Here is a 20,135-nt window from a genome sequence, read left to right as displayed (position 1 = left end):
CATTAAGCATGTAAATAACCCCATTTCTCCACAGCGATAATTTCAGCAGCCGTTAAGTCATATGAACACCTCTGGAAGTTAGGTGAATGCTTAAATGTTTTGCTCAATAGAGGTCTAACATTAAACAGGTATTTATGTGCTTTGCTCCATCAGGGCCTTAAAGATATAATTTAAGTAGATGGGTGTCTTCTCCTAATGACTATAATAAAGGAGCAGTGAGGGAAGGTGGTGGGAAAGTGTCGGATGCAGTGATGCTTCAGGAGAGTGCAGAAATGGATTAGAAAAATTTCCTCCTCTTTTACTTTCCTTTTCTTGAGCACAGGAAAAAGGAATCTCACCCTTTTCTTCAGGTGGGCAAATGAAAGGACTGTTTTCCAGACAGCTTCATGTAAATTTTAATTTTCTTTCTGTACATGTGGTCACTTGAACAACAACAACAACAAAATCAGTCTGGCAGGCAGATGTGCTCTGAGAGGCTTCTCTGCTTCCTCCAAGGGAGAATGCTTAAAAATACAAATAAACTTGCTAAGGGCTATATGATGCACAAGTGCTTTATTAGCCATTGTTCTATTATATGGCCTATCGTTCTGCTTTAATACATGCCCAGCAAAAAGTCCCAATGTTTCAGAAATCACAAACCTGTGCTGTTTGTCTTAGGTTTTCTCCAGTGGACAGCATGCCATTATTGTCACGCTCTCTGGTTATATTTAATGCACGGAGGATGCAAGTCCTTTAAAAAATGTCACTTCAGTGGTACTCTATGCATTTTTATTCCTGAATATTAAGTCCCAATTTTTATAGCCTTAGCTCAATCTGTGGCTTCATAAAACATCATAAATTGGAGCTTAGCTTTACAGGCAAGCAAGATGATTTGATAAGCACGGGATTGTCCCTACTACATCAAATAACGTTTCCTCTCTTAGTATCCAGAAGCCCTGAGTTATGGCACTGGTTCAGTAGCCAACCAAGAATTATAAGAAGCCCTATGCAATTAACTTCTCATTTTTTTAATTATTTTTTTTTTCCTCCAAAGGAAAAGGAAAGTTCTTTTAGCCAGGTATTTTCTTCCAATTTTACCTCATAGCAGAGTCAGCTAAGTGCAACCTCTTGTCAGCACAATCATTATCTATAATTTACATGCAAGAAGCAACAGAAACTTTTAGGATGAAATGAATGTAAAACCCGAAACCTCTGCCTGTTCCATCATCCAGCCTCGCAAGTACAGTAGCTGTGTCAGTGACTGTATTAAGAGCTATTAAAATGGCTTTGATGTATTGCTGGGTTTTGGTATGATTTTCTAGGTTTTATTATTCCTCTGACTATCATTTGCTATTTTTAAATGGAATCTACTATTATGGGATATGAGCAGTCTGTCCTTCAGAGGAGACTCTGCACCAATATCCCTTCTGCTCATCTTCAGTGGCTTGTACAGGGGTATGCTAACGATCCCATGGTAGTTCAGTGTCCTAGCCACCATTTATACTATTTATCATCAAAGAAGATTCTGATATTCAAGGTTGTGTGCAGGCACAGGAGCTGCATACCTAATGCCTCTGCCGTTTGCTGCTGCAGCCGTGCGCAGCGCGTGTTTAATTTGGTGGATATCCCCACCGGAGCTCCTGAGCCACAGCTCCCCTGTGCTCTGCCCGAGTTAGCAAGTGGTCCAGCCAAGTGCTGATCCCTCCAAATCCTTTTAGGATAAACCAGAGCTGGCTGCCACAGGGGGCTGCTGGGGGCTGCCCCAGGAGGGGTGAGACATCCCCTCAGTATAGCTGTGTGCGAGGCTTTTCCACAAAGACCTGTTTTAAGGCTAATCCAATAGCTGCGTGAGATGTGGGGGTAAGAAAAACAATGAGATTATTGAGAAGAGAATAGCGTTTAATGAACACTAAAACATGTTATTCCCTTCTTAACAGAGCTGCCTAAAACTATTGATTTCCCTACCCACAGATTTCTAATAATAAAAAATTTAAAGTCTTGCTATCATTCCCCAAATCTGGTTTATTTCCAGCTTGAATGAACTCATAAAATCATGAGTTAGAACTATGGGACTCAGATCCTCCAAATTAACAAATTCCTCTTCAAATCTAACAAAATGAGCTGCTCAGCTGCACCCGCACCTTGGGAGCTGGTGTTGCTTGGTAGGAAAAGCTGATCTCCCTGCTTTGGTGTTTGGGCTCTCTTCTTTCTGGCTCAAACAGCTTAATGAACCCCTCCTCTCTCCATGCATATTTATTTTCATCACTCCATTCACAAATAATCTTGGGTTGCATCTCTTTTACCAAAGCTAACAGCGATGGTTTGTTTTATCCTTGCCTGTAATCTTGATAGCCCTCCATGAGAACTTCTTAGGTCAAATCTGGAAGGACGGGGCTCTACTGGCAATGTTGAGGTATCTTACCTGCTGCTTACCTGCAGCTGCATTTGGTTTTACTATTCATTTGGATTTATTTTATTTTTTTTTCCACCACTGATAAGATGCCAGAAAAAGGCTTTTGGCCAAGCTGCTGGTTTTCCTTTCAGAGGGGTTATCCAGCGTACTGCTGGCAGTGCCTTTAGGGGGAAATGCATAAGTTGGAAATCAAGCTTCCAAAAAAACAAACAGCACTTCTGATTAGTATCTCATATTGTTATCCTTCCTGCTTCATTTGTTTTCCAGATGGGCGAAATAAAGGTCAACAACCCTAGGGCAATGATCTGATTTGAAAGAAATGTGATTTCTGAAAGGGAAATTTGCAAAAATAGCCATAACCAAGAAATGAGAAACATTTTAAGAAATTGGCAGTTCAGACTAATCTTCCATGTAGTTTATCTTCATGAATTGGTGCTATTTTATTGTCCATGCAAATGTGCTGGTAACCAGTCCCGATCTTTCTCCACCGTTTTTAAAATCGTTTTTCTTCTAATTAAGGTATCATTGCCATCGTGAGATAAAGGGGACAACCATGCACCTAGCTAAAAAGAGCCAAGTTTTAGACTATGTGGCCATAGTGGGTGACTCTCCCTGTGGCTGGTCTGCTCAGCCACTCCAACTCCAGCCCCATCTCCGGAGCAGGTTGCTGCTGCCTGCCTCCTCCTAAAATATGGGTCATGTCTCCCTCTAGGGGCTCCTAAAGAGGATAAACCCCACCTTCCACTAACATCGGAGGCTTTAAAAAGCATTGCGTGTCGAATTTTGGCAGCGATCCGATGTCAGAGAAAAAAAAGGTGTTTAAGCTTGTAGAAACTGTAATGTAATACGAAGAGTGTGCCCATGGAAAAAGCGGTTTAGAAGTTTTATGTTAATCGAGTTTTCTGGCAGAAATGAAATTCCTGCCTCGTATCTGGGCTACGCAGAGGCTGAGCTGTGGGTGGATGGTTTTGCTGGTGGGTTAAGGTCCAAGCGGTCTCCTCTTTGCTCCTTGTGGTGTCCCCAGCCTGAGAGGAGGTGATCCTGCTCCTGCACCGAAGGCCTCTGAAGCATCTTTGGGTATGTTGGAGGTGGTCTGCTGGAGAGAGGAGCTCTCCTGGAGGGTGCTGCTGGGGGCTCTGCTGGTCACTGCTGCCCTCCGAGCACTGGGACAGGGGAGAGGATGTGGTCAAACCAGAGAGAGAAGAAGAAAACAGGGCAGAACCTCAGGGATTTATTTTGATATATTATTGAAACGGAAAACCAGAAGCATCTAATTGATATGATACAGTAGTTAAATAGAATTCATCAGAATGATTTTTGGATTTGCAATTTAATTTGACACTTGTGGACTTTCTGGGTAGTTTGTATTTTCTAGGTGCTGGGGATTTTCCTCCATCAAGTAGCCAAGCAGCAGTGGCGATTGTTCATTGTCACCACTGACCCAGTACTGATATGAAACTGCAAAGAGGAGAGGTCAAATATTTATATATCAGTAAATCTAATCAAAATAGAAGGGGCAGCCTTCCTAGAGATGCAACTGGGAATTGCAGAAATGGAAAGCCACCCCATGAAATTTGAATTACTTGAAGAAACCAAGTATAGTCCTCAAAGACCTTGCTTTTGATTAGGACACAGATTCCTTTCACCTGCTTTAATCACTTAGAAGTTGTTGTGAGGCTTCCTCAGCAGCCAGCTGAGCAGTGGGGTGAGTCATCTCCTGGAGGAACACATTCGCTAGCTGGGTACAAGCTCGTCTCTGTAGGTGCCTCGTTCTGAAGTGAGGTGCAGCTCATCTCATTCCTCTTGAGGATTGCTTTGTGGGCCTCTGCAGCTGCTCCTTGACAAGTAACAGAGTACTGTTTGCCCCTACTGTTATTTACATCGAGATGATTTCCCATTGCCTGAAAGTAATTCATCTTTTTTTTTTTTTTTTTTTTTAAATTGTGGTTGTTCAGTCAGCAAAACTAAGGATCTCTGTAAAGATATAGTGGCGGTGTTGCTGATAAATAATCTAACTAATTTTTGAAAAAGCCAAAACCAATTTGGGTACAATTATTTTTTCATCATCTGCAATGTAAATCAAGAACAGCTCCTGGACACCCAACTTGCATAGCAAAGACCTTTGCATGCAGCTCAGGTAATGCTTGTGAACCTCTGGGTCCTGCGGGATAACTTCACTGATGCTATGAAGCCAGGATACTCCAGGTAGATGCCACCCCTACCTAATAATTAGGAAACACTCCCATGAGAGCAGAGACCTGGGGACAGCTGGGCAGCTTGGGGTGCTGCAGGTGCTGGGGCAATCCCACCAGGGCCCACCCAGCTGCTGCCCCAGCAGACCCACACCAGGAAGCAGAGCATTTTGCAGCCAAAACGAGAGAAAATTCAGGGATGTGTAAATAAGAGGTGATAAATATAAGACAGAGAGAATGATGCTGGTGTTGCACGAGGGAGGTGGGTGGTGGAACCCCAACCAGGCAATGCGGGGGGCTTGGGGCCTCTCCAGGTGCAGAGGAGGGCCACAGTGAGCCACTAACATCTCTGGATCAAAGCTCCTGAGGCTTGAAGAAGGTGGCCTGAGCCCAAACGTCTCTGGTGATGATTTCTCAGATTTTCTGCTGATTATGCTACTGCAATCTTGCAAGGAATTTATGCATAATGGACATAAATCTCACTATATGAGCCACCTGAGAGGCAAGAAAAATGGTTTCTGTCCAGGATCTACATACAGAAATACATTAAACAACAGCTCTCTGTAGATCAGAAGCCTCAGTTTCAAATGCAGGTTTGGGGGAATAATGAAGAATAAAATTAGTGCTTTGGCAATACGTTAAGCCTTTTGGGGGGGAGTTCACTGGCATATTTTTATAGCCTTAAAGGATAAATGGTGATGTTAATAAATTTTTCTAACTTTTAAACTGATCTTTCGAAGGAGAACGCAGAAAGGTTTTTCTGTGCGCTGCTGAAGGGCTGGCAGAGCTGTTTGGCTAGGATGCCAGGCCAGCGCTGTGCCTTCCAATTAGCACAACACACACAAAAGTGGCTGCACACAGCTGTGGGAGGCCACCAATGGCCGAGATTGATGGCCGTGCAGCCACACTATCGCTCACCTTTCTGCACACAGGTGGGGACAGAGCTGTCTGTGGATTGCCAGCACAAACTTCGGCAGCCCCCGGGTTCAGTCGGGGGGAGATGCCCATTAGCACGGGATTACATCTGTTAATTATGCTGCACCTTCCCTACCAGGGTGTGCAATGTCCCTCGGTGACTGGGGACTGCCAAGCAGTGTTGATAAAGCCAGTCTAAAAACAAAATCCTAAAATGAGAGTGCGCTCCTTCCTTTCTGTGTGTTAGTTACTGCAAAGGGAAGCGTGATGTTATTAAAGTGGGTACAAGCCTCTTCCCGTCGTGTTTCTGTGGCTCTGGCTTTGTTATACACACACTCATAAATTATTTTGTTGCTATAGCAATAGTTTTCTCTGGGCCTAATTCTTTCTCATTTACTCTGCACTCTCAGTTCAATGGGGCCTTACTTTGGCAAATGACCTTTCAAATCGTGTCATTAAGTTGCATTTGCTTCTGCTTTTTGGTGCTGATCTGGCTAGGGAATTCTTAATTTGGGTTAAAATGGACTTGAATATTCTTAGTAAAATAGGTACCAAGAGACTGCATCTGTAAAACTATATGTATCGTGTGTGTGTGTGTCTGCATCTTTACAGGCAGCATGGATCTTCTCATCCTATAACATTCCCTGTATAGGGAGGGTGGCAGTGGGGAAAGCCAAAATGTATGACAAGAAACTCTCCATGTTCCCCATTTACACGATTCTGAGCTTCGTTCTCACTTTAGCTTTTCTCAGCATCTAAGAAATATCTTTCCATCAACAACTTGCAATTGCCAAATGATATGCCTCTTATCCCTGTATATCATTCAATGAAGCTAGATCTCACAAGAGATCTGAAGCCTTCTTCATAGGTCTTTGTCTCCTCTGTATGCTTGCTAATTGATATGCTGCTGTGTGATGTGGTAGCATACTATGGAGGAACCTGGGGAAGCCAACTGACTGCCTTGTTCTGGGCCCTGATGGCCACGAGGGGACAGTCACCCTGGTGTGCTGAGGAGACGGGGACCAGGAGGCAATTCTTCCTCGTTAGCTAGCCTGGTGACATGGCAAAATTACACTGGTTTCATATACAAATATGGGTTTTACTCCATTAAATACTCAGTAAATAATGTTTTCCTATATTAATTTTAAAATGGATATATTTATAAATAAGATCAGGCTCTGGGTGATCTTTCTTAAACACCCTAAAAGAGTAATTATAACACCAGATATGTTGCCACAAACATGCAGAAGTTTTAATTGTGGAAGGTTAATAAATAAAACTCATGTTGTTGAGCAGCTGAAAGTTCCTATTGAAGGGTGACAATGGGCTGTATTTTGGTACTATTATTTGAAATAAAAGCATTTGCAGCAAGAATTGTCTTACAGAAAGCCAGTGAATGAGGTTTGAGTAAGGATCAAATGAATAGAGCTGGTTAGTACTTGTTGAAATGGGGGTGGGGGGGGGGGAAATGTCTTTTCCCTCTGCAGAAATGATGCTTTGAGAGGGTGAGATTTCCCCTGTGGTGCAGGGTGAGGTTGCAGAAGTTTGGAAACTGGACCTCTTTCATGGGCCACTGCTGGACTCCTGGAGAAGCCTAGAAACTCTGCACAGCCTGCAGGGTGCTGAAGACATGTGTGAACCTATCTCAAGTAGTCAAAGTAATGTTCCTTTGTTGAAGGACTCAGCTAGTTTTGATGATGTGCAGCAGCAGCAGGATGCTCTCAGAGCACAGAGGGGTCATTGCTATCCACTGTGTGTGCAACTGAATAAAAAATTGCTTTAAAATACAGCACAAAATTCATTGCAAAGGTCTGAAATTGAGCCAGAGGGTCTCGTGTTAGTGGCGAGGGGTTAGGCTTGTGCGGACTGGCATGCATTTGAATTCTGGCCAATTTATTCATGGTTGCTCCTATAGGCAAATCTATTCAGATGCATCAACTTTTACAACTATTCCCACTTGGGTCGAGGCTTCCAGCTTTTCCACGCTTCCTAGCTGTCAGAGGCAGGTGCCTTAGCTTCTGCTGTTTTAACTGTTTTAACATCCCCAAGTTCTTTTTCCTTTATGCACACAGTGAAATTAAGCCCTGATGTTTGCCTGTTTGAATGCTCCTGGTAACACTGAGAGGGGATGGAGAGAGGTGGGTGCAGCATGGAAAAGTGAGAGCCATAGGCACAAAGAAGACTATGGAGTTGCTCAGTTTAACAAAGTGGAAATAGAGATGGAGTCCATGAGTTAGAGGCTTTTTCCTCTGAAATCTGTTGTTTCTAACTTCCTCTGGCTTTAATGAAGAACACCAGCATTTACAGATTGGGAAGGAGACTCCCATAGTGGGTGCTGAAACTGTACCAGTCAGTCCCAGGAAAGAGTCAGCTCTCAGAGATGTAGCACAGCTGGTGTCTTTTCTGTCTTTAAATGTTGTTATTAGTGTACCTGAACATTTCAGATATATCTTATTTATTTATTTATTTTAAATTTTTAGTGGGATCTAGCTTTTTTTTTTTTTTTTTTTTCCTTTTCAAGAGACTCAGCTGGGATTGTCCCATCATTATTTTCTGTGTCTTTGGTTTTGTTCACACTCCATAATGAGTAATCCTAGATTATAATATCTACTTGATGCTAATATACAGCAGTCCATCATTTTTCACTGGGATGACTTTCAGTAAATAATTTCTCTGTGCCTCTCGTAGCTGAGAGCTCTTCTTTTATAAATCTGAACTACTTCTTACCACGTGGTAGTCCCACGTGTGGTGTCTGTGTCTTTCTGTAAGGCATGAATTCCTCTGGAACCACCATGGCTTTCTCTGGAGATCTTGTATCTCTTTGGCTTCAAAACTCTGTTTGTTATTTTAGTTCATAGAATGTTCCTACTATGTGTACAGAACAGTTTTAATGTGCTCTCTTAATAGGAGGGAGCTATCATTGATATCTAGGGTGATAATTTCCCCTAAGGGCTGCATGACTAATGTAGACTTTGACCAAACTCTGGATTTTTTTCTCTTCTTCCTACCCCCAAATGATGTCTGCTTTTGGTTCTTTGCCTGTGTTCTATAAAGATATTTTTATTGTCTACATTTGAGGCACTGAACAAAATATCAATCTTTGAGGAGGCTTTTCTCATGAGAAATCATTTCTCTTCTAGTTAAGGATATCCTAAAATGTGGATATTTTATATAAAATTTAAATACTGTTTTAGTTATAAATGAATGAAATAGGTATATTAAGCAGGTATATTAACATTTATTTTATTGGCATTTATTTCTCTCATTTTATCATAACGTCTGGATTTTTTTATATATATTGAGTGAGGGAGCTGTGGAGACCAAATTCCTCCTGAGGGTTGGAGAACAGAAGGGAGGAAAAGGAATCCATGTCATATGTTCATCTGGAATTCCACATGTGAAATATCATCATGATCCAAAGCTCATTTTGTGTCGGTGCTAAGAGTTTTAGCAAAAAAGAAAAGCAGTGAATTCATGCCTGGAGTCCTTTTGTAAATTTTTCACTTGGTGTTTGCTCAGGCTCCCGTGATACCTGACCTCATATCCATCTCCATCATGTACCTTAATAATATTTTAGCAAACTCGGTGCTGTGAATTGTCTTTCTAGAATAAGATTTGCAAATGTACATTTTTGGTAGATGTTTTACCAGCCTTTTTTCATACTGAGTGTTACTTGCATTGAATACTAATTTGGGGTGACCAATTAATTTTTATCATAGCCATATAACCAAACTAGGATAATCATCGTTTTTTGTTGTGTATTTCCCTAAGCAACAAAACAGTTTTACATTTTGAGCAGGAGCAAAACTACCTGAGGTTAGGAGAAATATAGACAACTACCTATTTTAGTTAAGCCACCAAAATACAGACATCTCACAGCTTTTTTAATTGTGGATTCTTAAAGTCTGATATCTAGGATTTAGCACCATTAATTCTGTAACAGAATTTATCACTGAAATAATTAATTTTCTTCAGAATGCAAGTGGTATATTGTTCAGGGTAAATAATGATCAATCTGTGCCGTTGTTGACAGAGTAGCCCTAAGTTGGGCACTGGGACTTACCGCTTTGCAGACTCATTCGATGGAGGTGTTCACGTCCCAGCAGTAGTCCCTGCTGCCACCCTACACAGCTCAGGCTGCTCCAGCTGCAGGGAATCTCACACTGCACTGGAGGCCATGACATTTTCTGAAAACCAGGTGAACACCACCCAACATAGGTGAAACCATCACAGAATGGCATGCTTTGATCTGCTCTTCTGTTACCTCCAACAAACACACACGTATGTTGCATTATTTACTCTGTAGTAGGAAATATAGTCCAGCTTTGGAATGCAGGTCAGCTTCCTCCTCCACCAGCCAAAGCATGCCATGGGCTGAGCCCGCCAACATTTTGTGGTTGAAATAGGTTTCACCATCACTGGCAAGCCAAGCTCACTGACATACTGTGCTTTTCTCTGCGACTTCAGCAAAAAGCCTTCTCTGCTTTTCGTTTGTTCTCTTTGCTCTAAAGTTTCAGGCTTTCTCCAGGTGCCCTTTTGCTCTCTGCTGACTGTGAAATCAATGCACTTTTTTGCAGGGCAGGGAGTGTGTCCCAGGCATGATGCATGTTCCACAGTCAGTCCCGGTCATGTGCTACATCTGCTCCCTGAAGTCATCTACAACAACATGCTCTCCAACACTAACAGCTTTCAGGTGGCACAGCAATATGTTCTGCACATGGTCTGAATCGGGGCTTTTCACACAGCCATCACATTTGCTTAGGGAGAAAGTTCCTTTCCAGAGCAGAAACACAACATCATCCCTTCCAGTTCCATCTGGTAAGAATAAACTCTGCAGCGGAGTAAATCTATTGTCCCTCCATGTCCAAGCAGAAGTTCCCACCTTATTGCACCTGAAAACATGTCTCCTGTAATGGCCATCAAATAGATTTCAAACACATGCAGATGAGCCAGTAAGCGGTGTTTTGGTTCCATGGTAACTTGAGCAAAGAGTAAAGGAATTGGACAAAGAGGGAAGATGATCTTGCTAGCAATGGAAAGGAGGGAAAATATGTCCCGTAAAGCAGATGGAGAGAGATTATAAAAATACTAGGCTTGGATCTGCATGCACAGCTTTCCAGCCTTGTGGCTCGGTGGTAGAAGGAAAAATTCATCTCTTCCTGTAAATATTTTTACTCCTCAAATAAAATTATTTCTCAGTATTATCACATTAAAAGCAACTGCATCATGCTCCTATCCCCAAATGCTTAGCATTGCAGTCCCCAAATTAATGTGACAGCATCCTGAACATTTTTTAGCTTAGACCCTTCTAAATAAAGCACAGGCATTCCTCCCAAAAAAGTTTATTTTTTGCTTTGCAAGTTGTCTTACCATCCTTCATCCTAGGTGGTATTCTTGGCTGGAATTTTGAAGCAATGTCAAAATTAAATTGTATTTATGTTTGATAGTCCCAGTGTTCAGTTGGCAGGAGTCCAGAGATGGTGTTGAGTCCCCTGGCGTGTATGCTGCTGGTGGCACTGGAGAGGAGCCCGTCCAGCAGGCTGGGTCCCACAGGCCATCCCTCCACGAGTACCTGCAAAATGCCAAGGAGAAAGGCATCCCCTCCTTCCCTGTGCCATGCAGGCAGAGTGGGATTCAGAGAGGCACGCGAGGCACTGCTGCACCACTAAACCAGACAGCACTACTACTAGAAATGAAAAATGCTTGCCAGTCAGAGCGAGAGAAGGAATTAAAGAATGCACATTTATTAATCCCACTTGTTCAAACCAAACTAGAGCTCAGATAACACCTCTTTTCCCATGAGCTAAGATTTTTATGTTAAAGCTCCTCTTTTGGAAGTGTCTGGAATATTTTTCTATTTCTTAGTTGCTCATGCTGAGCTACTGATTTTTATTTTTTTTCTTGGCTCTAATCAGACATTACTGCTTTCTCTTAATTTAGTTTTATAGCTGTTTAATGAATGTTGTTCCTAAATGAAGGAAAAAATCCAGAGGATTTAGGGAGCTAGAAACCTCTCTGGAATCTGATTCGTGGTGTGTTTCAGGTAGGAGGGCACACTGCTGCTTATTCTCATCCTTGCTAAGCCTATGCAGCACCACAGACGAGATCATTTAGTCAGTTAAAAATCGTTCTGAAGCAAAATAACTTCCAGATGTTTCTCTAATTTTGTGGGACATGGAACTGTGAACAATCATTAAACTTTATCCCTTTTTCTTCTTGACTTTTCAGAGAGAAGCAGATAAAAGAATATGAAAAAAAATCATTCTGCTGCTGCTGAGTGATGCTCATGGAAGAGAAAACTCTGGACTAAATATGTTTATTGTGGGTATTACCAAAGACAAGAGGAGATCACACATAGGAGGTTTCAATTGCTGAGGATGATACATTTGTTTAATAGTTATGCTTTCCCTATACCTGGCTCTGATACAGATTGAGACAGATATCATGAGACATGTTTTCAGAAAGACATTTTTTGTTTTCAAAATTAAATTTTACTTGCCAAAGAACAAGCTCCTGAGTAGCAGTTCTTTCTAATGCTCCGTATCTACAGCAAGGCTCAAATATATTTTCTCCTAAAAAGCAGTTTTCAGGACTATGAATTAAATCCTCCATAAAATTTTGATAAAGATCTCGAAGCTTCAACTTCAGAAAGCATGTACTTATTAAAACTCCTCTTACTAGATATTTAATATAATATTGTCATCTAGTAATTAATTTATCCATGATAGCATTCAATTCTTTTCTGCCTATTAATGCTGCGGTGTTCATTTTTGCGTGTCATAGAAATAAACAGAAGAGATACCAATAGACATTTTTCTATTACTTTTTATGTGGTTTTCACATTTCTTTCCCATCCATTTAATACTAAATGTTGTATCAAGCTGTGGAAATTCACTGGTTGCCACAGTGAACACCTGGCGAGAGTCTTTATGAGGGTGCAGCATCAGAGGTGGCTTCGGAGGTTTGGTCCTCTCATCTCACCCAATCCTTTCACTTCCCAACCCAGTAGTTTGGGACAGGATGTGAGGGCTGGTGTGTGACTCAGAAACCTCCCTCAGAAACCTCAGCTTGACTGACTTGCTGTTGTCACTGCTTAGGTTCTTCGTGTGATTGTTGAATGGAAAACCAAGTGGATTTTTAACATCTCTCATTTGTATTTAGCAATTAAGAACCAATAAGATATGTTCATGCGGTTGCGATGCTGTTTGGAAAAGACCCAATGCAGCCTTTTTCTATATTTTCCCTGTAAGTGGTGTCATTTTACATTAATGTAGGCTCTGTTTTTGTTGAAGCAGCTCCTGTGTTTTTTGTTGGTTCTTTGGATTAGACTGGCTGCTATGAATTTGACAACAGTTATCAAATCTCCCCTGCAGCGGACTGACTGTCAAGGATATGATGGTCAAATGTTTCACATATTGCAATCAAACCATTTGTGTTTGGTTTGAAGAATTCCAAAAGAAAGCTGTCAGCTAAGAAATGAAGTCGAAGTAGCCTGAAGCTTTTGGAGCATGTTGATCCAATTATGATGATCCACTCATATCCTTCAGCTTTTTTCAAAATCAATTTTCATTTTAGCTCAGGGGACAGGGTGGTTTTTTCTTTTTCTTTTTTTTTTTTCTTTTTGGTAATGCAGAGAAACATCTGTAAGGGTATTTCAATGTGTTGTTTCAGGAAATTTCTTTTTTGTGCAAGAGAGCATTGAACTCTACATGTATTTTGCAAGTGTCTTTTGTCTCCAGCACACACACACACACTTACATGTTATCTGCCTGTGCAGACGTGTATCTGTATATACATGCAAGCGATGTCCACTAATCTGAGTGTGGATTTTAAAGTTATTTACATGTGTTCAATCCAGCTGATTGAACACGAGGGGGAGAAAAACTACAGGAAAACCCCAAAGGGGTGTTAAATGGCCAGCATGCAAGGATATAGAGAAATCTAAACCGTAGGTGTTGTGGACCAGATGTTCAGCTGGCGTTTAACAGCAAAGCCGTTTGTCACCAGCAGGGCTGTATCCTGCAGAGACACTGCTGCGTGTGACATGCTGACATAACAAGCCAGTGGTCAGCTATCTCCTTTCTCTCCTTTGGCTTACAGATAACATTTGAAAGTGCCTGATATTTATTATTCTCCTGCCAGGGAGTTGTTGATGTCTCTGTGCCCAGAGCAGACTGAGCCTGATGCCACAGTGTGCGAACAACGTGATTGAGTACCAAAGCCATGCTCACCCACCTGGGATCAAGCCACGGGTTTGCAGCTTTTATGAGTTTGGACAACAGATTTGATCCAAGGTGATTGCGTTGTTCTCATCCTAGATAATGAACTGTTGTCATGTTGTTTCTGCACTAGATACATAGCGAGTATTCAGTACATTTAATTAGATGAGATATTCCAAGCCTTTGGACATGGTAATAGGAGCTAGAAATTTGGATTCAGAAGTGTTTCCACACTCTGGATGCTGTCACTGGGAGGAGAAACCCTAGAGTGCCCGACAGAGACACACAAAATCTCCCATGGAAGGGAGGGGAGCGAGAAGCAAAGCTGGAGCTCTGGCCCTGTGGTTATTTGTCCCATGAGGTCCAGCTCTGCTGATGGTGTCCTACAACCGTATGTAACCATCGTCACCCACAACCTGGGTCTCTTGGTCAGGAGCTCTATACTTTCTTCAAACTGGCAATTATTTTGCAAACAGTCTACACACCCAGAAAGCCGTGAGTCCTGTGACCTTTCAGAGATCCATAAATGCTGCTCAGAAACCACCTGTATAAAATCTCAATCATTTAACCCAACAGTAAAAAATATATAAGTTCCCAAAATCTCCAGGAAGTGAAATTTGACCTTTTCTCTACGATTCATCTTCAAGCTTCATTTAATGGTAATTCTGCTGTGAGAATAGAGTGCTAGGAGATGAGGAGGGGTAGCCTGTCTATAATAGCAGGAAATATTTCAAAGTTCATGACTTGCTGAAGACCACAGAGAACTCTTCAGTACGGTTTGGTTTATTACAGATTTTAAAGGAGATGTTTATAAAGAAGTTAATTTTCTTGATTTTATCACAACATACCTACAGCTGAACTGTGCATATAACCTCCTTTTCAGGAGTATATTTGGTTAAATCAAGGTATCAATGTCAATTGGATTGCTTATAATTTCTGTGGTATGGTATAAGGCAAGGCATAGCTGTTGGTACTTAAATACCTTTGCACCTTGCAACACTGAGTTTTAAGAGTGATTTTGACAAATGTTGGCTTTCAGCAGAAACCAGATTTATTTTTATTTGGATCTGAAGTCCTGGCATTTCTCAAGGAAATGAAGAGCTTATTTGATAAACCCCCCAAACCCAGGAGCAGATTACAAACTCTGACTTTAATGGAATGAAGCTGATTTGCACTGGTTGAAGCTCTCACCCCTTTCTATCATACCTCATACACAAATTTGCAGTAAAACAGCACCAAATTCCCTAGGATTTTTACAATGATCTGCATCAGCCCCGTAAAGGCGGTTATCTGGAAAGGAACAGGCAGAGATACCGAATACCTTGCCAAGTATTTTTATTAACTGATGATGGGGAGCTTTATTAAGATCAGGGATCACCTTTCAAACCTTTTGGCCTAAATGCACTTTATCTTATATTTAGAACATATCCAAGAAACTTTGAAGTTAGAAAATGAAGCCGTTTATGGAGTCCTCTTGCCATACAGTAGAGCTCCTGTTCAAAAGCACTATTCAAAAAAAACATTTAAAATTTCACATGACAGTAAATATTTATTGTTCATCAAATTAAAGAAGTATCAGAGATAGGCTAGGCATCCAGCTGGCAGGTTTTCAACAAAATGTTAAATCTTGTGCACCCATTTCCAAGCTGTGCAGTTAGCAAGTGTCAGTAGCTGTTGAAGGCAGGGCTTCCAGCAAAGGCCAGGGATAAGGGCAAGTTTCTCCAAGATAAACATGATGGGCCATATTCTGCGCTCAGACAGATTTATCCTCTTTTTCTCCTCTTTCTCCCTCCAAACCAAAGGATTGATTTCATTATGAGTATTTGTCTCTGGTCAAAGCAGAATATTTGCTTCATTCTCCGGCTCCTGAAACATTCATTCTAAAATCTTTCCCTAATCTAGGTAAATTTTCAAAATCTTTTATTTTTGCTGTGGATAAGGAATGGAAGTCAGCATTTCTTGCTCCTCGAGGAGATGCTGTACCTTTGTGTTTGCAGCCGTGATGACAGCACTGCACAGATGTTTCAGACAACCATGGACCTGCATAAACACAGAAAAAGCCTGTCCAATCTCTCTGGATACTGAATTGTACAAGGAGTAGAGCATGCAAAATTAATACAGCTCATGATATTGAAATAAGGAAAATGCCAATCAAAATCTCTAACTGCTGATATGAGGTATCCCAGGAAGGCAGGATTTCAAGTAAAACCTATGTCAGCAGCTGACTCCCTTGCAAAATTGTGCAGTTAGTTATTTTTTAATTTGTGTGGATGCTCTGGGTATGGCCTGGGACAGCCCGCTGCATGAAAGCAGATTTTAATATGAGATGAAATACAGGGTTGCAATTAGAGCACTACAAGGAAACACAGTGGAAAATATTAATTGACTGCGCATCATAAATCTGGCCTGTGCCAAATTTCTCTGTAGGCGCTCCAAGAAAGGAAAACTCTACAGAAGGATTTAAAGAATAATCCAGTAGCTTTTCCCATGCGTGCATGCAGTTTGGATGAATGCGTGAAATTGCTTTTTTGAAAATTTACCAGCTGGAGCTGGGCAGTATGGGATGGTCGGAGGCAACTGTCGGCCTCCCAGCGCTGGGCTGGGAGAGGTGGGAGAGTTCCTCATCAGCCTGCTCTGGCTGGCCCTGCCATCAGCCTAGGTGACTTCTGGATGTCCTTGTGGGTCCCATGAAGACAGGCTGCTGATGGTTTGTTGTATAGAGGAGCAGAGAAGGCCACATGTTAGCAGTGTCCCCCCACATAAAAATAAATAAATTAATAGTAATAATAATTTTTAAAAAATCTGGGACTTAAACAGAGCCTGGAGGCTTATACATAAGAAAATTTGCAAGTGAATATGAAGTCAGTATTATGTAAATATAAGCTAAGGTACCAAGAGGCAGATAGTGGGGTGGTGTTTTCTGCAGTGGTTAGGTACTTGTGCATCTGATCAGGCTTTGGAAGAAAGATGGATAATTCTGTTTAAATCATATTGAACCGGGATAGGAAAACAGGCAGAAGGAAGGCGTGAGGTTTGGGCAAACCTGCCCTCAGCCACACCATGTGAAGCTCAACCCCAGGGCAAGCACTTTCACTGCACAGAGTACCCGGAGGAATGCTCTGAGGCTCTCGCAATGTTGCTGCCCTTTAAAATGGAGGAAGAAGATCTCCGGTACTGCCTGTACCCTTGACCCTTTGTGCTTTCTGCTTTGAGCATAAACCACTTATCGAATTCACGCATAAATATTGTAAAACTTCTAGAGTTGTTTTTAGCTGCTTAAATTTCAAACATGAGTAAATGGAATTATTTTATTTTATTTTATTTTTTACTGTGAGCTGCTGCTGCTCAGGGGCAAATACATAAAGATGATGCATTTCAAAATTGAAGCTTTTGACTCAAAGTTTAGCAGAGTCATTAGTCATGTCATACATGCCAAGTCTGGTGGAATTTGGCATAGCTGTTTAAATTTTAACAAGGGCTAAATTAAATGAACCTTTACCTAAGATATACTGCTGAGGACAGAATGCCTACGGTTATGATCCAGATGCTAATTTATCAAGAACTCTTGAGTTCTCAGCTTCATATTAAAATACCAGTGTCAGCCAGGATCAATCCCTACAAATCTGCCAAGAAAGATACAATTTGGATCAAACAATAACATTTTTAGTTAGGCTGCGCAGACACAGTTTGGCTCTGATGTATTTTCCTGGGTGAATTACAAAAGTAGGATTTGGAGATTCTTCCGTCTCGGGAATTAAATGCTCAGAACCATTGGCTGTCAACTTGAAAAATGTTAGATCTGCATCTCTCCACAATTGTCTTAAGTTTCTTGGAATTTAGCCCAGCTATTAGCAGGGGGTAAATAAGACAAAATTTGACAACAATGTGCATTATAGTGTGAAGTGTTGAAGGATGAGTTTTAGATGTGAACGGTTAATGGATTTCTTAGAAGTGCAGTATTTGATTTGAAGCTTAACGTGTTTTTGAAGAAGGTTCACCTCAGTTACTCTCTTAAAATTAAATATATATATATATATAATTCCCTTTGAAGTACTGCAAAAAATGCGGGGTAGTGTTCATTACAAATATAGTTTTAATGTGCAGCACTGTGAGTTTGAGTCAGCCAGATTCAGTTCAGCTGTTGGTGTAAATCATTGCAGTAAAACGGGAAGTGCTCTGAGAAACAAGGGTTAAGGAGCTATTATTTCCCAGCACATTCACATCTTTTCAAGACTCCTCCTTTTGTTTTCACATCGTATGGTGCCAATCTGACTCAGGGCTATACTGTCAGACAGGGAGTGATTCTGTCTTTTCATAGAAATGGTTTTTTATTTGGCTACTTCTGCTAATTTATGTGTTTGAATAGCAAGATTCCTTTTTCTCTTCCATTGGCTGGGCTTTCTTTCCTACATTGGCTTGACTAGAAGTAAAAAGTCCCAAGAAATTAATAATAATTTTACCACAGTGAGAGCTGTTTACTGTGCATAGTGCAGTTAATATAGGGCAAAAGTAAAATATCCCATTTCAACAGGTAAATCTGTTCTATATGATGAGCACGAATACAGCAAATCCTGATACAAGCCCCAAGCAGTGTGAACAAACCCAAATACATATTAAATCTCAATTCAGTGAGGTGTTTGAGCCTGGGGTTATTTTAACATGCATGCAGTCCTACTAAAGTCAAGGGGTGCACAGTTATACCTATACTAAAATGCTTTGCCAAGATGAGCGCTGGCAAGCAAGTTAAAGCCTTTATTATACTGTTGAAGTGAATGAGTGATTTTTCTGCCTCTCTCTGGACTTCCTTTCCTAGGAAAATATTTTTCGATAGTATTTTTCTTTAGGTTCTGAGGATGTTTCTGGAACCACAGCAAGTCCAGTCACCCTGCCCTGCACCTGAGCTGCCTGGTGTTAGCTCCAGGCAGCAGCTTCCAGTGGAGCCTGACTGCATTTCCATAGACTTTGATTTCTTTGCCGGTGTCAAAACAAAATTTCACTTTGGAATTTGAAGTAGGTTTCTACCTATTAGATAAATCTGTGGGCAACAATGATGAAAAATCCAGCATGCACATAATGCCTTTAAAATTTATCTTTCCTCAGTGGGGAATCATCATCCCTTGCCCTGTCCTGCCTTTGCTAATCTGTTGCTATGTCCCAGGAACCACATTGTATACCTGCAAGTTTTCAACTCTTGATTTTCTTAGGAAGGAAAGGATGACTTTTTTTTTTTTTTTTTAAGGTTTTATTTCCATGTTAACAGGTATTAGGTATGGCATTTGACAGGAACCAGCTTCCACGTATATATGGCTGATGTTCATGATGGGCAACAGAAACTTCCAAACAATTTGTCATACCATGACTTTAGCAAGAAACACAAACACAGACCTGAGTAATAGCATCTGAGTTGTTCCATATGATAAGACCATACAACTAACAACGGATGGACTGAACCACAATGACTTGTACTAATCAAAATACCACCACTTGAGACCAAGAACCCGGGGAAATATGACCTAATAGCCTATACTCGGTAGTTGCAATATCATTTGGTCACCAGGTTAAAGAAAATAATATTAAATGGAGATGGTTCTCAGTGCACCACCCAGTTAATGTGAGGTATGGAAAGGAACAGCCTAGGTGCAGCATCCCCAGCTCTAGAAGGGTTCCTGTAAGTGAGGAGTTTACAAGCTCCCATTGATCATTCCTCATTGCAACATGTGTATACAAAAGCAATCTGAAGTTTCAGGAGTGTCATGTCGGGATGATGAGTCCATCAATTTTCTTTGGTTGTAGGTTTCCCTTCAGTGGCTGGAACGTAAATTATGAGAAGCTGAAGGAGAAAGCTGCAAATTATTGGGCTCTGTCAACTTCAATATCCTCAGCCTGATGGATCTGTGATTTGACAACAATCTGCTTGTCAGTCACTCTTGCAAAATATTAACACACTCGATTATCAAATGTGTTAGCCAACTGTTAAATCTAACGGGTAGAGCAGTCGAAAGTCCAGAGACACAAAGGCTCGCTCAGACTGCTTCTGTTCATGTTGCAAAGCATCTGCTCAAACTCAGGAGCTGCTCGTTGCTGGCCTCTGACTGCAAAGTTTCTTAGAGGTTTACAGTGTTCTCTAGGAAATCCTCGCTGAGGGAATTCTGTCTGTTTCTGTGAGAAAACCAGAAAGGGGAGCACAAATATTGTTGCCCAATTACCCCAGGTGCAGCTTGAGTTTCTGCTCAGTCAGTGGGAATGGGATGTGCACAGCACTCGAGAAAATCAGACAGTCTCCTTGAAGATGCAGAATAGAGTCAATGTGGCAAAATGAAGTCCCTAGGTTTGAGAGCATAAGGCAGGTTACCTTCACAAAGGTGTCAGAGAAGGGGACAAGCCTGCAGGAGCCTTGGAAAGTTTGTCAGGAAGGGA

General features: G+C 41.3%; 1 long non-coding RNA gene across 9 annotated transcripts in view; it reads left to right on the top strand.

Annotated features, from left to right (window-relative positions):
* LOC311443965 overlaps window positions 1-12,304 on the top strand; it is a 114,664-nt gene extending 102,360 nt beyond the window's left edge. For 5 of the 9 annotated variants that reach the window (XR_014697585.1, XR_014697586.1, XR_014697587.1 and 2 more), the window contains 2 exons: window positions 10,077-10,317; window positions 11,728-12,304. This is a non-coding gene — a long non-coding RNA (uncharacterized lncRNA). The remainder of the gene's footprint in view (window positions 1-10,076; window positions 10,318-11,727) is intronic. The other 4 variants (XR_014697582.1, XR_014697583.1, XR_014697584.1 and 1 more) reach the window with 1 other exon arrangement.
* Window positions 12,305-20,135: the final 7,831 nt, after the last annotated feature.

This window comes from Aythya ferina (genome assembly GCF_964211825.1).
Source record: "Aythya ferina genome assembly, chromosome: 13".
NCBI classification, from domain to species: Eukaryota; Metazoa; Chordata; class Aves; order Anseriformes; family Anatidae; genus Aythya; species Aythya ferina.
Note: the sequence above shows the minus strand (reverse complement) of the source record. Positions and strands in the feature narration are given on the sequence as shown.